The sequence below is a fragment of the Capricornis sumatraensis genome, chromosome 19 (assembly GCF_032405125.1).
Source record: "Capricornis sumatraensis isolate serow.1 chromosome 19, serow.2, whole genome shotgun sequence".
Taxonomy (NCBI): domain Eukaryota; kingdom Metazoa; phylum Chordata; class Mammalia; order Artiodactyla; family Bovidae; genus Capricornis; species Capricornis sumatraensis.
In genome coordinates this window covers 28,664,140-28,679,045 of record NC_091087.1, presented here as the reverse complement: position 1 = coordinate 28,679,045, position 14,906 = coordinate 28,664,140, and the positions used below count along the sequence as shown (strand labels likewise).

Here is a 14,906-nt window from a genome sequence, read left to right as displayed (position 1 = left end):
ACATTCTTTAGCACTGTCTTTCTTTGGAGTCATGCATTGCTAATGTGAAATATTACAACTGCTTTGAAAAACAGTGTGGCAGTTACGCCAGAGGTTAAGCATAGAGTTATTGAATGACCCAGAAGTTTGTTCCTGAGAGTAATGAAAACATGAATCCACACAATACCCCACACATGGAAACAATTCAGATGTCAGTTGATGAGTGGTGTAACAAAGTGTGGTATATCCATAGGGTGGAATAGTTGCCAGTAAAAAGGAATGAAGACCAGATTCATACTAAAACATGAATGAACCATAGATAGTGTGCTAAAAGTGAAAAAAACTAGTTAAGGAAAACCACTTGTTCTCTCATTCCACTTACAGGAGATGCCCAGTGTAGGCTAATACAGAAAGAGATGAATGAGTTGCTTTGGGCTGGGAGAGGTAGGAGGGAAAGTGAGTGACTGATGAAGGGTTTTCCTTGTGGGGTGGTAGAATGTTCTAAATTTAATTGTGATCATTGCACAACTCTGTGGAAGTACAAAAAACCTTTGAATTGTGTGCTTTTAATTGGTGAATATGTGATCAAGGAGAAAAGATAGTTGCATTACATAATAGAGCGTTAGCTTTCTTAGAGTATTCTTATGAATTAATGAGACTAACAACCCTGGTAAAATGGTTGAGACACACATGAAGAGACAGTTCTTTTAGTCAACATATGATAAACTGCGCTAGGTGCTATGAATACAGTTGTGAACATCTGTGCTTCTGTAAAGATGTTCTGTGAACTATACATAAATGCAGAAATAATGGTCGGGAGTAAGAGACATAATATTTTGGTTTATGCTAAGTAATAGGAAAAGAAACTAAACAGAGGGACATGATAAGGAATGACTAGGGGTGGGGCTTAGTGGTTGCATAAATTATTTCCCGATGTACTACTGAGGGAAGGCCTGACTCTAAGGACATGACGTTTCAGCTAAAGACCTGAGTGATGAGCCAGCCATGTAGAGAAGAAACTGGATTGATACCAGGAGAAAATCAGTACAAGCAGAGGGAACAGCAAGGCCTTGGAGTGGGTTGATGGTCCTGAATCTGGTGCATTTAAGGGGTGGCAGGACTTGGAGGGTGTGGGAGGTGGTGAAGCTGAGAAAGGTCAGGAGGCTGCCACAGGAAATGTGTGTGGGCTTGGACTGGTTTGGAGATAATCCAGACAGGTAAGCAGACAGATTCAGTGTGGATTTCAGAAGTCAGTTTAACAAGACTTGCTGATTGTGAGGGAGAATCAGCTTTTTTCTGGCATACTTAGTGAATCATTTTATGAGCTAGAAATTATAGGGAAAATGGGGACAAATAAATGAAAGAATGCTGAATTTTATAAAAGTAAATTAAGGAGGTATGGTAGACCTTTGCCATTCAGTTTCAGAATCTTATCACACGCTTGAACAATGGTATTTTATTTTTTTACCTGTCAGATTCATAAAAAGTAAAGTTTGCCAAAGCCATGGAGAGATAGTGCTCATGTAGTTGAAAATTTAGACTGGTTTGACTTTTTGGGGCAATTTTGGCAAGTGCCTTATCAAATGTAAACCTATTGGATCATAAGGTATCTGCACTTATCAAGTATGTTTGCCTGAGAAAGCCAAAATAAAAGTGGAGGAATGTTTATTGCCCTTTTATAATTTATAGAAGAAATAACAGCTACTAGGACCAACCTGAATGTCCATCAATAGAGAAATAATTATATATATTATCAGTATTATGTTCATAGAATGAACTGCCTGTCACCAAAGAAGAAAGACAGTCTCTATGTGCACATATGGGAAACTCTCCAAAATACATTATTTGGAAAGAAAAAACCTGTGAAATAATATATTTTATGCTTTGTGTACATTAAGAAGAAAGATGTTCATTCATATGTTTGTGTGCCTGAAAGAATCTTTGAAAGGCACCTCTGGGCTGGGGAATTTGAGGAAGGAGATTATTCTCACTTTAGGTAAGAAAGAAGAATATGAAGTTGTGCATACTGTGACTAATAGCCTTTTTTTAAGAAGCTTTACTTTCTTGTTTATTTTTGGCTGTGCTGAGTCTCTGCTGCTGCTTGGGCTGTCTAGCTGCAGTGAGTGGGGGCTGCTCTAGTTGGAATGCACGGGCTTTTCGTTGCAGTGGCTTCTCTTGTTACGGAGCACAGGCTCTAGGGGAGCCAGGGCTTCAGTAGCTGTGGCACATGGGCTTAGTTGCTCCGCAGCATATGGGATCTTCGTGTTCCAGGGATTGAACCCATGACCCCTGCGTTGACAGGCAGATTCTTAACCACCAGGGAATCCCACTAATAACTCTTTAGAAATGTGTCTGTTTGGCTGTGTTGGGTCTTAGAGCAGCACACAGGATCTTTTGTTACAGTGCATGGACTCTCTAGTTGTGCCCCATGGGCTCCGGGTTCCCAGACTCTGGATTCATAGACTCTGTAGTTGGGGTGTGCAGGCTTAGTAGCTCTGCGGTATATGGGATCTTAGTTCCCCGACCAGGGATCGAACCATGTCTCCCCTGCATTGGAAGGTGCTTTCTTAACTACTGGATCCCCAGGGAAGTCCCACTAATAACAGTTTCACAAAATTGTTTTCTTAAAAGAAGATAGTTCATTTTTATCTAAATGTTCTGTGGTTCTTTTTGGTTTTTGCTTTACTGTATTGTGACTTACTTTATCAGAGAGTCATACTCAGATTTTTAGATTCTTAAAATCATTTTCTGAATTGATTTTGTAATTTACCTTTGCTGTAGGCAGTTTGGAGAATTCAAGTACAGATACACCCTACAGTCTGTTTCAGTCGTTTAGATGACTGTTAGTCTGTTTCTACGTATTTCTGGATATTTTATGCAGTTATGATCGTGCTTTCTATAGTTTATTCTCTGTTCCCAACTCTTATTGCATTCTTATTTTATCATGTGCTGAGGTATGAATTTTAATGTTTAAGTTCCTTCTCCATTATGAAGGAATTAATTTTTCACCATCTGCCTTTGTGACAAACATCTTTATAGGTAGATATTTCTCTGCATTTATGAGTATAATTAATTAGAGATTTTTTAAGCAATAAAATTACCAAGTTGAACAGTTAATATTTTTTAACATTTTGGATATTTTTTGGATATGCTGTCCTTTTATGAGCCCTCTAGCAGATGTGAATGCTTGTCTCACCACATATGCAGAGAAGAAAACTATCAAAATGACTATCAAATGAGCACCATTGACTATCATACCTTTAGTTTTCTGGTTTGGTAACTAGAATTCTTAATTTAATTTCTGTTTCTTTTAAAGTGGAATACAAATTTTTTAAAAACGAACACTGTAAGTTCGTTTTTCCTTGTTGAATTTCCTGCCGACCTTTTTTTTTTTCCTTTTTCTTTTTGGCTGAGCCTCACGGATTGTGGGGATTCTCCAAACAGGGATCCCAACCCATGCCGCCCGCATTGGAAGCGTGGAGTGTTAACCACAGGACTGCCTGGAAAGTCCCCAGACCTTTCTTTTTCCTACAGGGCTGGAAACTACACTGGGCACTGAAAAATCAAACTACCTTAAAGACAGTTGTGATTCCTTCCTTTATTAAGTTAAAACAAGATGTGTCGGTTTTTAATTCATTGTTATCCTATTTCTAATGAATCAAATCTCAGGGAGAAAATGCTTTCAAGTAGGTTTAGACTGGAGATACTCCTTAAAGGCAGCTTAAACTCTGAAATGTTAATGATGGTTGGGGATAGAAATCATTTTAAAGCCATACCCTGTATAGTCCTGTATCCCTGTGTACAAAGGTGTGTATACAGGTGAGAATCCAAATTTAGAATAGCTGTGAAATCAGTTTTAACTATATCCTTAAATTCCTTTCCCCTTAAACGCAAAAGTACAAGCTAACTTGTAAGTGGTACTGTTTATTCTTATGCAGATCAGTTGAGTTTTGGTTTTTGCCATCTTATCTATCTGGCTATCCTAGACAAATGGTAGCTTAAGGAACTTTTCATTTTGACCAAAACCCAGAGAGGGAGAGGTCAAATTTATTTAATGTGCCCTTTTAAAAAGGGAATTAATATTTAAAACTAAAGGCTTCTAGGACAGTGCTTTAAATCTTCCAGAGTGCTTTGAAAAATGTTGTCAAAATATTTTTAGAATTTTCTTTTTAACCTTACAGAACACAATAATGCTAGCTTGCTAAAGTAGAAGAAAGGCCACCTGGTAAGAACTCATCCTCAAAAAAGGGCAGAGGAAATTACATTGATAGCTACTGTCTATTTTTATTTCTTCAGTTTGGGATGGAGGGAATGCCTCAACTATCTAATATGAAATGTTGTAAATTAGATGAGCAAGATATTTGAAAAGCATAGTTAAGGAAATCTTAACCAGCATTCCTGTTAGGCCAGTTCAGTTCAGTCGCTCAGTCGTGTCCGACTCTGCGACCCCATGAATCACAGCACGCCAGGCCTCCCTGTCCATCACCAGCTCCCAGAGTTGACTCAGACTCAAGCCCATCGAGTCCGTGATGCCATCCAGCCATCTCATCCTCCGTCGTCCCCTTCTCCTCCTGCCCCCAATCCCTCCCAGCATTAGAGTCTTTTCCAATGAGTCAACTCTTCTCATGAGGTGGCCAAAGTACTGGAGTTTCAGCTTTAGCATCCGTCCTTCCAAAGAAATCCCCGGGCTGATCTCCTTCAGAATGGACTGGTTGGATCTCCTTGCAGTCCAAGGGACTCTCAAGAGTCTTCTCCAACTCCACAGTTCAAAAGCATCAATTCTTTGGCACTTAGTCTTCTTCACAGTCCAACTCTCACATCCATACATGACCACAGGAAAAACCATAGCCTTGACTAGACGGACTTTAGTTGGCAAAGTAATGTCTCTGCTTTTGAATATACTGTCTAGGTTGGTCATAACTTTCCTTCCAAGGAGTAAGCGTCTTTTAATTTCATGGCTGCAGTCACATCTGCAGTGATTTTGGAGCCCAAAAAATAAATTCTGACCCTGTTTCCACTGTTTCCTCATCTATTTCCCATGAAGTGATGGGACCGGATGCCACGATCTTCGTTTTCTGAATGTTGAGCTTTAAGCCAACTTTTTCACTCTCCTCTTGCACTTTCATCAAGAGGCTTTTTAGTTCCTCTTCACTTTGTGCCATAAGGGTGGTGTCACCTGCATATCTGAGGTTACTGATATTTCTCCCGGCAATCTTGAGTCTAGCTTGTGTTTCTTCCAGTCCAGAATTTCTCATTATGTACTCTGCATGTAAGTTAAGTAAGCAGGGGACAACGTTAATACTTTCATATCATCATGTCTCTTTCCTTCCTTGCACTTGACTCACATGATAGTTTATCACTTCCGTGATTATATAGATTGTCTTTACCACTTGATTGTAAGTCCTTCCAGGCAGGAGCTGTAGCTTTTTCCTTACTTACTATATTCCTGTTGCCTAGCTAGTGCCTGACTAGCTAGGAGACTAGAGTCTTCTTTAATAGATAAATACATTTTTTTTCCCCATTTTGAGTTGCTTTTATTTATTTTTTTACAATAATGTATTGGTTTTGTCATACATTGACATGAGTCCGCCACGGGTGTACACGTGTTCCCCATCCTGAACCCCCCTCCCTCCCCCCTCCCCTGGCTTACTTCACTCTGTATAATAGGCTCCAGTTTCATCCACCTCATTAGAACTGATTCAAATGCATTCTTTTTAATGCTCCATTGTGTATGTGTACCACAGCTTTCTTATCCATTTGTCTGCTGATGAACATCTAGGTTGCTTCCATGTCCTTGCTATTATAAACAGTGCTGTGATGAACACTGGGGTACACGTGTCTCTTTCAGTTCTGGTTTCCTCAGTGTGTATGCCCAGCAGAGGGATTGCTGGGTCGTATGGCAGTTCTATTTCCAGTTTTTTAAGGAATCTCCACACTGTTCTCCATAGTGGCTGTACTAGTTTGCATTCCCACCAACAGTGTAAGAGGGTTCCCTAAATACATTTTTTAACCCGTTATTTTGGCAGAACTTAAAGTTGGATAGTATCAGTGTTGATAAAAGGTATTAAAAAATGCATAGGAAATGTTACGAGAGGAATATAGAGTAAACTGTTAATTCAGAGACTAGAATTGAGGATGGAGATGTGTTGTAGGAACATAAAAGTGATCTTTTACTTTTTACACTATTTGTGTGTTGTCTTTTTTAAAAACATAATAGGTATGTCCACACTGAGTGTTAGCTTCACCTTGCTCACATTGCTTTACTTCTTTTGAGCCTTGGAATTAGTACCTGTAAAATGGGTTTACTGCATTCTCCAGATGGTATTTTTAAAAATTTAATAATATATTCATTGGTTTTATTTTTTAGATTTCACATGTAAGTGATATCATACAGTATTTGTCTCTGACTTATTTCACTTGACATGATGCCCTCCAGTTGTTGCAAATGGCAAAATTTTAATTCTTTTTTATGGCTGAGTAGTATTCCTCTGTGTGTGTGTGTGCACGTGTGTGCATACACATCACAAGTTTATCCATTCATCTCTTGATGGACATTTAGGTTGCTAATTTAAAAAAAAAACAAACGTTCACAGATGCAGAGAACAAATGAACAAACTGGTGGTTACCAGTGTGTATGGAGGGGGAGATAAGACAGGGAGTTAAGACATACAAACAGTAATGTATAAAATAAACTACAAGGATATATTGTACAATGCAGGGAATATAACCATATTTTATAACAATTATAAATGGAGCATAACCTTTAAAAATTGTGAATTACTGTGTCATACACCCTTAATAGTGATAAGGAATCCACCTGCCAGTGCACAGGTTTGATCCCTGGGTCGGGAAGACCCCGTGGAGAAGGAAGCGGCAGCCCACTCCAGTAAATCTTGCTTTGAGAATCCCATACACAGAGGAGCCTGGTGGGCTACAGTCTGTGGGGTCACCAAGAGTTGAACAGGACTGAGCATGTACCCATGTGCCACACCTGTAGCTTATATAAGATTATACATCAACTATACTTGAGTTAATATATATATTCAATGTAAAATATCAACGTGTTCTATATAGAAAATTATTCAGATATTTTGATTTTTGATTTTTTTATACTATGTCTTCAAAATGCAGAAATTTTAAAAATTGAGATAATTGATATAACATTCTATTAGTTTTAGGTGTACAGCATAGTGGTTGGACACATGTTTTTTGTGAAATGATATGTGGCTTATTCTCATGATATGCATTATGTTATACTCACAGCTCATCTTGATTTAAACTGTAAGTTTTCATCAGAAGTAGTTGGTATGATTTAGGTGTCATAATGTTGAAAATATAGATTCACGCCTTTAACTTGTATTGAATCATACTGAAAAGTTTTCTGGTAACAGACTAGAACTGCCAGATTTTTAACTTAAATTTCAATGAATTAAAGTTTAGAATTCATTCCCCACTTGTCACAGCTACTTCTGAAGGGCTCAGTGGCTTCTGAGTTGATGCTGACCACTCCAAAGGAATGTGTATGAGGCTGGCAGGACAGCGAGCAGCCTCCCCATCTCCGCCTTGTGACTCTGCAGCCCAGGCATGCTCCCGCCCTTGGCTCTCTAAAAGAGATCGGCGGCTGCCAGGTTTCCTGTGGGAATGACATTCCATTCAGTGTCCTGATGCTCAGAAGGCAGAACCGCAATGAGTATTACGAACTAAGGGATTTGTTATAGAACCTTCTCGTTACACAGCAGAGAAAGGAACGGGATGCTGAAAGACCAGGGTAGTTTGACCAGCCAACTTCCTGAAGCCCTGGTGCAGGTGAACAGTTGGGGCCCACGAGGCACTCCAGAAAGCCAGGCCTCTCCAGCTGCTGGAGTTGGGCCTCTGGAGGGTTGCTAGTGGAGCATCTGGGGGAGGCGGTTGCCGCTGCGCCTGGGGCAGTCCTGGGCTCACTTCTGTCTTCAGGGCCTGCTATAAGGCAAGAGGAGTGGAGAACAAGCAGAGCTGGATGCTGCCAGCGTCTCTGGGTCCGACCCTCACTGTGTCAGCGCTGCCGACCCGATGCCCTTTAGCATTCTCAGCCGCTTCCAGGCACAGTGGGCAGAGCAGCACTTGGACTTGAGAAGTGCGAAGGTGGAAGCGCTGCAGTGGAGAGTTGGGGGGGGCCAAGCTTAAAACTCAGGCCGTGGAAAGATGCATCTTGTGTGATTGTTCTCAAGACTTTCCAGACTCTGCTTTTCCTCATTAAGTAGGGAGTGTAGTGTTTAATTTCTGAAAGGCTTGTTCTTTGTAGTACCATCCCCATCTGCTGGAATATCAGGGTTCTGCCACAAAAAGCCTAAGGCTTGGTTATGTCTTGATCACAGGTAGAATCAATCCCGTTTTAGTGTGTGCTTTCCAGTTTCTGAATGTAGATGTTTTTTTCATGTTTTTGACTGAAGAAGAAATGAGTACAGTTAAGGGGAAGAGGGAAAGTATAGCGGTCAAGGATTGAGGCTTCTGGAATCAGTTCTAGATAGGGTGTTTCTACCGTGAAATAAGGGGCTTAGACTAAGTAGACTCCAAAGTCTTCTGTTTTTAATATTCTGTGGTTTATTCTAGTTGAATAGGATTTTAATCCTAATTTATGTTGTCACTGAACTTCTAACATTAAAGTCTCAATATAGATTTCTGTATAGAAATTTTTAATTTTTCAAATTGATTTCTGGGATATTAAGTTTGAATTACCGTACCCTTCTTAATAACTTATACTTTTTTCTGGCTATAATAATATGTTCACTGTAAAATTTTTGAATAAATCATATATTAGAAGGAAAAAAATCATATGTAATCCCACTACCCAGTTATAACTACTATTACTATTTTAGTACCTCTCTCTAATATTTTTATAACATATTAAAGAGAAAGCTTTCTGAACGTGCTGTATAGTAATTTGCCTCTTTCTTTTCCTTTTATCTTTCTGTGTCATTAACTTTCTTTTTCGGGGTTACATAGCGTTTTACTTTGTAGATTGATGCATTGTGGGATTCTTAACCTGGGTTCATGGATAGAATTTAGGGAGTCAGATATCTTGGGCAGATAAAAACTTAGATATTTATTGTCACCAGTGTTTAACTGAAATGTAGCATTTCCTCCTAAATGTGGGTGCAAAGTCACAGTAATACTAGCAGGATCTAATTCTTTGGCAATAATAACCATCAGTAGGATGATCAGACGTTTCCTGTCTGATTCCTTTACAGTCATTGCACATGCCTTGAAGTGTTTACATTCATCAGTATGAAATTATCACTGCTTACGTACGTTACATCATACTTAGAAGGTATCTGTTCATAGGCTTCAGCACATTGCCAAATAGTTCATAGTACAAAAAGTTAAGAATTTCAAATTGTTAGAGATAGTTTACTTAAATAGGTGTCTACTTTAAAGACTAGTAGAAGTACATTTGCCTGTATCTGTGATTATTTGGACATAGGATGAATCTCTAAAAGCAAAATTTTTTCATCAAATAGCTGTTTTTAAAGCATTTAAGTGCGCATGTTAGGTTGCCCTTCAGAAATGTACTAGTTTGCTCTCTTACTTGAAACACCCAATTCTTTTTTTTTTTTTTTTTTTTTTTGGCAGATGGTAAAGAATCCACCTGCAATTTGGGAGACCTGGGTTCAATTCCTGGTTTGGAAAGATTCCTGAAGGAGGGCATGGCAACCCACTCAGTAGTCTTGCCTGGAGAATCCGCATGGACAGAGGAGTCTGGCGGGTTGCAGTCCATGGGGTCACAAAGAGTCAGAGGTGACTAAGCACAGCACAGGGCAAGTGCGATCTTACTTCTCTGACCAGGGATTGAACCCATGCACTCTGTGTTGAAAGTGTGGAGTCTTAACCACTGGACCACAAGGGACGTCCCACACAGTCCTTTATAAATCACTAGCTTTTGTCTTCTCTAGAAGCTGATTCTCCCATGCTTTGGCCACTCTTGAGAGTCCCTTGGACTGTAAGGAGATCAAACCAGTCAATCCTAAAGGAAATCAACCCTGAATGTTCACTGGAAGGGACTGATGCTAAAGCTGAAGCTCTAATACCTTGGCCACCTTATGCGAAGAACTGACTCATTTAGAAAGGACCCTGATGCTGGAAAAGATCGAAGACAGGAGGAGAAGGGGACAACAGAGGATGAAATGGTTGGATGGCATCACCAACTCGATGGATATGAGTTTGAGCAAACTCCAGGAGATAGTGGATGACAGGGAAGTTTGATGTGCTGCAGTTCATGGGGTCACAAAAAGTCAGACACAATTGAGCAACTGACCAACATTATTATTGTTTGGCCCTGTAAGAGGTCTCCAATATGATGTAATGTTCAAGGAACTTCTACGAATCCCAAATTTGAACCAGCATAGCGTCAGGGAAAGTAAAATTTCACTGTGTTTAGATGTTAGTCACTCAGTCGTGTCCAACTCTTTGCATCCGCATGGACTAGAGCCCACCAGGCTCCTCTGTCCATGGAATTCTCCAGGCAAGAATACTGGAGTGGGTTGCCGTTTCCTTCTCCAGGGGATCTTCCCGACCCAGGGGATCGAACCTGCAGCTCCTGTGTCTCCTCCACTCCAGGCAAATTCTTTACCATCTGAGCCACCAGGGAAGCCTGATTAGGTTATACTGGTTTTAGTATAACATAAAACTAGTGTAGGGGATACCGCATGGACAGCATGTTGTATTCCAGGACTCTGGACTGGGGTCTGGAAAGCATTCTGCTTCAGAAGCTCCCTACCAGAAGCCATAAAGTAGGTGGGGCTAGACTTCAGTCATCAGTCTTCTTTCTTGTTCTCCACCAGGAAGAAATTAAATTGTCAGCTTCAAAAACTATGTATGTACATGGCAGTGGAATCTTGGAAACACCAAAGTGTGAAATTGACATTTTACTGAATAAGTAGGCGATTGGGGCAAGGATAATAAGAATAGGGAGGAGCTAGTGTTAAGAGTTGAACTCCTGGTAGGATGGGATGGGTTTAGGACAAAGCTCCATGGGGATCTAACTGGTGAGAATGGAATCCATTAATAATTTAATGATAGTAGGAGTGCCCGGTCTTGAAAGATGGCTAGAGAATGCATGACACAGAAAAAGTACATAGCATGTGGAAAAAAAAAGGTACAAGTACTTAGGTTTCCACTGTGGCTGGCATATTTGTCTGAATCAGCTTGAAGAGACCAATGCTATTAAAGTGGCTTAGAATTATTTGTTTTCAGAAAATAAATAATTTACCAATAAAGCAAGTCTGAGCTGGGGCATGTGTGAGTGTAGACCTGGGTCTGAGAAAGTACCCAGAGTAGGGATGAGGCAGAAGGGTAGGTTGGTCCCTGAGTTATGATCCCACCTCTGCCACTTAACAACTTTGGCACTTTGGCCTTGTCTGAGCCTTGTTTGCTCACTAGTTTAAAAAGAAAGAAGGGAGGAAGCAGCAGCGGCCGCAGGAGGAAGGAGGCGGCCGCCATCGGCGCGGGCCACTGGGCAAGCAGCCGCCGCCGCCGCCAGCCCCGCCCCCGAGCGCGCGCGCTCGGGTCTGCGCAGAGCCAGCCTCGGCGCGTACTCGGCGCCGGGCGGCGTTGACCGGGGGAGGCGCGCGCGGTTCCAGCGGCCCGGCCGCCGAGCTCGACTGGGCCTGGGGGCGGCGGTGCTCCTCATCTGAGGGGCTCCAGCCCGGCGGCGGCGGCGCCTGCGGCCCCTGAGCAGACAGACCGAGGCTGCGAGGCGACGGCGCGGCGCGGCCCCCTCCAGCGGCCGCGCCGGGAGTAAAACAAAAGAGAATGAAAGAAGTGGATAATCTTGAAAGTATAAAGGAAGAATGCCTTTTTGAGGAAGCTCAGAAGGTTGGTGCCAAATGTTTGTCTCCCACTGAACAAAAGAAACAGGTAGATGTAAGTATAAAATTATGGAAAAATGGATTCACTGTCAATGATGATTTCAGAAGTTATTCTGATGGTGCAAGTCAACAGTTTCTGAACTCCATCAAAAAAGGGGAATTACCTTTAGAATTACAGGGAGTTTTTGATAAAGAGGAGGTGGATGTTAAAGTTGAAGATAAGAAAAATGAAGTATGTATGTCAACAAAGCCTGTGTTTCAGCCCTTCTCAGGACAAGGTCACAGACTGGGAAGTGCTACACCAAAAATTGTTTCTAAAGCTAAGAATATTGAAGTTGAGAATAAAAATAAGTTGTCTGCTGTCCCACTAAACAATCTGGAACCCATCACTAATATACAGATCTGGTTAGCCAACGGGAAAAGGATTGTCCAAAAATTTAACATTTCTCATAGGATAAGCCACATCAAAGACTTCATCGAAAAATACCAGGGATCTCAGAGGAGTCCTCCCTTTTCCCTGGCAACTGCTCTTCCTTTCCTCAAATTGCTAGATGAAACACTCACACTGGAAGAAGCTGATTTACAGAATGCTGTAATCATTCAGAGACTCAAAAAAACCGCTGAACCTTTTAAAGAACTTTCATAGCATTGATTTTTGATACTAAGTGGAAAGTTTCCCCAAAAATGATGGTCATAAGTGGACATGCAAATCAAAACAAGGGAAAGTCAGATTTTCTGGGTTTTACACTGTTTCAATTCCCTGCTGTAAGTACAAGTTAGGAAAGTAAACTATTACTGGAAACTATATTCAGTGAACTTTTTCCAGAAGGCTACTCAGAAAGAAAAATATACTTATTTTCAAATATCATTTATTCAACATAAGATATATTCAATAACTTATCATTTAAAATCTTACTATGGTATAAAGTAGGAAATATGTGCACAGCATCTTTCATTAAAATATCATTCCCAAACAGCAAAAAAAAAAATAAATAAATAAAAAGAAAGAAGGAAGAAAAGATTTAACCTGTGGTGGTCTTCCAGCTCTTTTCCTGCTGACAGGCCATCAGGGACTTTCGTCCAGAGATTCTCAACCTGCCTGTAGCAATTACTTGTTTGGTCAGTCCTTGTTGAGGGGCTTGAATTACACAGAACAGTCTTAATTTGCAAATGATCAGACACCTAATTAGAATTAACTTTAGCAGAAAGTGGGATGTGTTGGGAGGCTGTTGATAGGAAGCTCACAGAATAGGAAGACGTTTTGTCACGACTCTGTTTCTTTGCTGCCTCTCTCTCAGAGTGAGTTTCATTTTCACCCTCTGCACATTAACACCCTCTGTGTTACCTGAGGAAGGGGCTCCATTCACATCCTTTGGCATCATGAGGTCAGGAAATTATTCTCTCTCTCCAGTACCCAGTTAGAAAAACCTTAGGGACGGAGTCTCAGGTTGTCTTGAGCTGTGCCCATACGAGGAGTGGCCTCTGTAGTCACATGGAGGGGTTACTGTAACCCAGGTTGGCTCAGATGCCCACCTGTGGACCATCACGGTGATGAGTGATGCAGCAAGAAAGGTGGCACTTGCTGTTAGGACCACTTGGATGGTATAGGAAGAAAACCATTAAAGCCTGGGGTGTGGCAGGCTTTAAAAGCATGATCTCTGGGGAGTCGTGGACAGGGCAGCAGCAGTCTTTGAACACTTGCTTGTATATATCCAAGTTTAAAAAAACAATGTGTCCCTCAGTGAGATCTAGTTCTCACCACCCACTCCAGTGGTCATTATCTGCACCCCCTCAAAAAAAAGCCAAACCAGAAAATAGTAAGTGTTGGCAAGGATGTAGAGAAATTGAAACAATTGTGCTTTTGCAGAATGCAAAATGGTATAGCTGTTGTGGTAAATAGTATGGTGGTTCCTAAAAAAAAAAAAGAATTAATAAACATAGAATTACCATATGATCCAGCAGTTCCACTTCTAAGTATATATACGTAAAAGAAGTGAACTCAAGGATGTAAACACATGTTTTGTTTGTACACTGATATTCATAGCAGCACTGTTCACAGTAGCCAGATGTGGAAGTAACCCAGATGTCCATGGACAGACGAATGGATAAACAAAATGTGATATATACATCCAGTGGGAAATTATTCCTCCTTAAAAGGGAAGGAAATTTTGATACATGCTGCAATATGGATAAACTCTGATGATATTCTGCTAAGTGAAATAAACCAGACATAAAGGACAAATACTACATGACTCCATTTCTTGGAGGTACCTGGAATAGTTGAGTTTGGAGACAGAAGATGGTTAGTTACCAGACACTCGGGAAGGGTTAGTGGGGAGTTAGTGTCTGATGGGTACAGAGTTTTGTTTTGATATGAAAAAGTTCTGGCAGTGGTTAATGGTAATAGGTGCATAAAAATGTGAATGTACTTAATGCCTCTAAATAATAAACTTCAAAATGGTTAAAATGTTTAAATAAAAAACAGTTTAAAAAGTACAGTGTATGCCTTGCATGTTTAACTTTGTATCTTGATTTTCATTGGAAAAAGGTATCTAATGGAATCAAAATCTGTAGAGATTTTTATACTTATTATGTTTGGAAACCTGTAAATTAGCTCTTTAATCGTAGAGAATTTCTCATTATTCCTTTTCTCCTTTATTGTATTTCTAGTCTACTTCTCCCACAAAATTTTATACTAATGAAATGTTTTATATTTCAGTCTTCTGTTGATCACGTTATACTTCTCTGAAACAAAAATTGTACATAAATTGAAATTTTAAATGATTTCCTGTGACTGAAAGGCTTATAAGTGTTTTGGATTGCTGTGGCCATTGATTGCTAGAACAATTGATTAAGACAATCTAAAGTTTAAAATTTTTGATAAAAATTTTCTTTAGTAATTATTTATTGGAGATGCTTCTTAATGAGATAAATGAGGCATTTTTATAACTCATGTAATTTTGGATGACTCACTTATTGCCAGAATGACTCAGGATTTCAACACCAAATACATTCCTATTTTCTGTTTTTATAGATCTGTGCCCTGTTGAGTAAACTTGTTCACATAAATAAGTAGATGGGACA

At 40.2% G+C, this 14,906-nt stretch overlaps 1 protein-coding gene and 1 pseudogene across 2 annotated transcripts in view; both read left to right on the top strand.

Moving 5' to 3' along the window:
• The window catches only part of CPEB1 (cytoplasmic polyadenylation element binding protein 1), an 86,672-nt gene that overhangs the window by 38,658 nt on the left and 33,108 nt on the right, over nucleotides 1-14,906 (top strand). The window lies entirely within an intron of this gene.
• LOC138095424 (UBX domain-containing protein 2A pseudogene) lies at nucleotides 11,767-12,678 on the top strand (annotated as a pseudogene).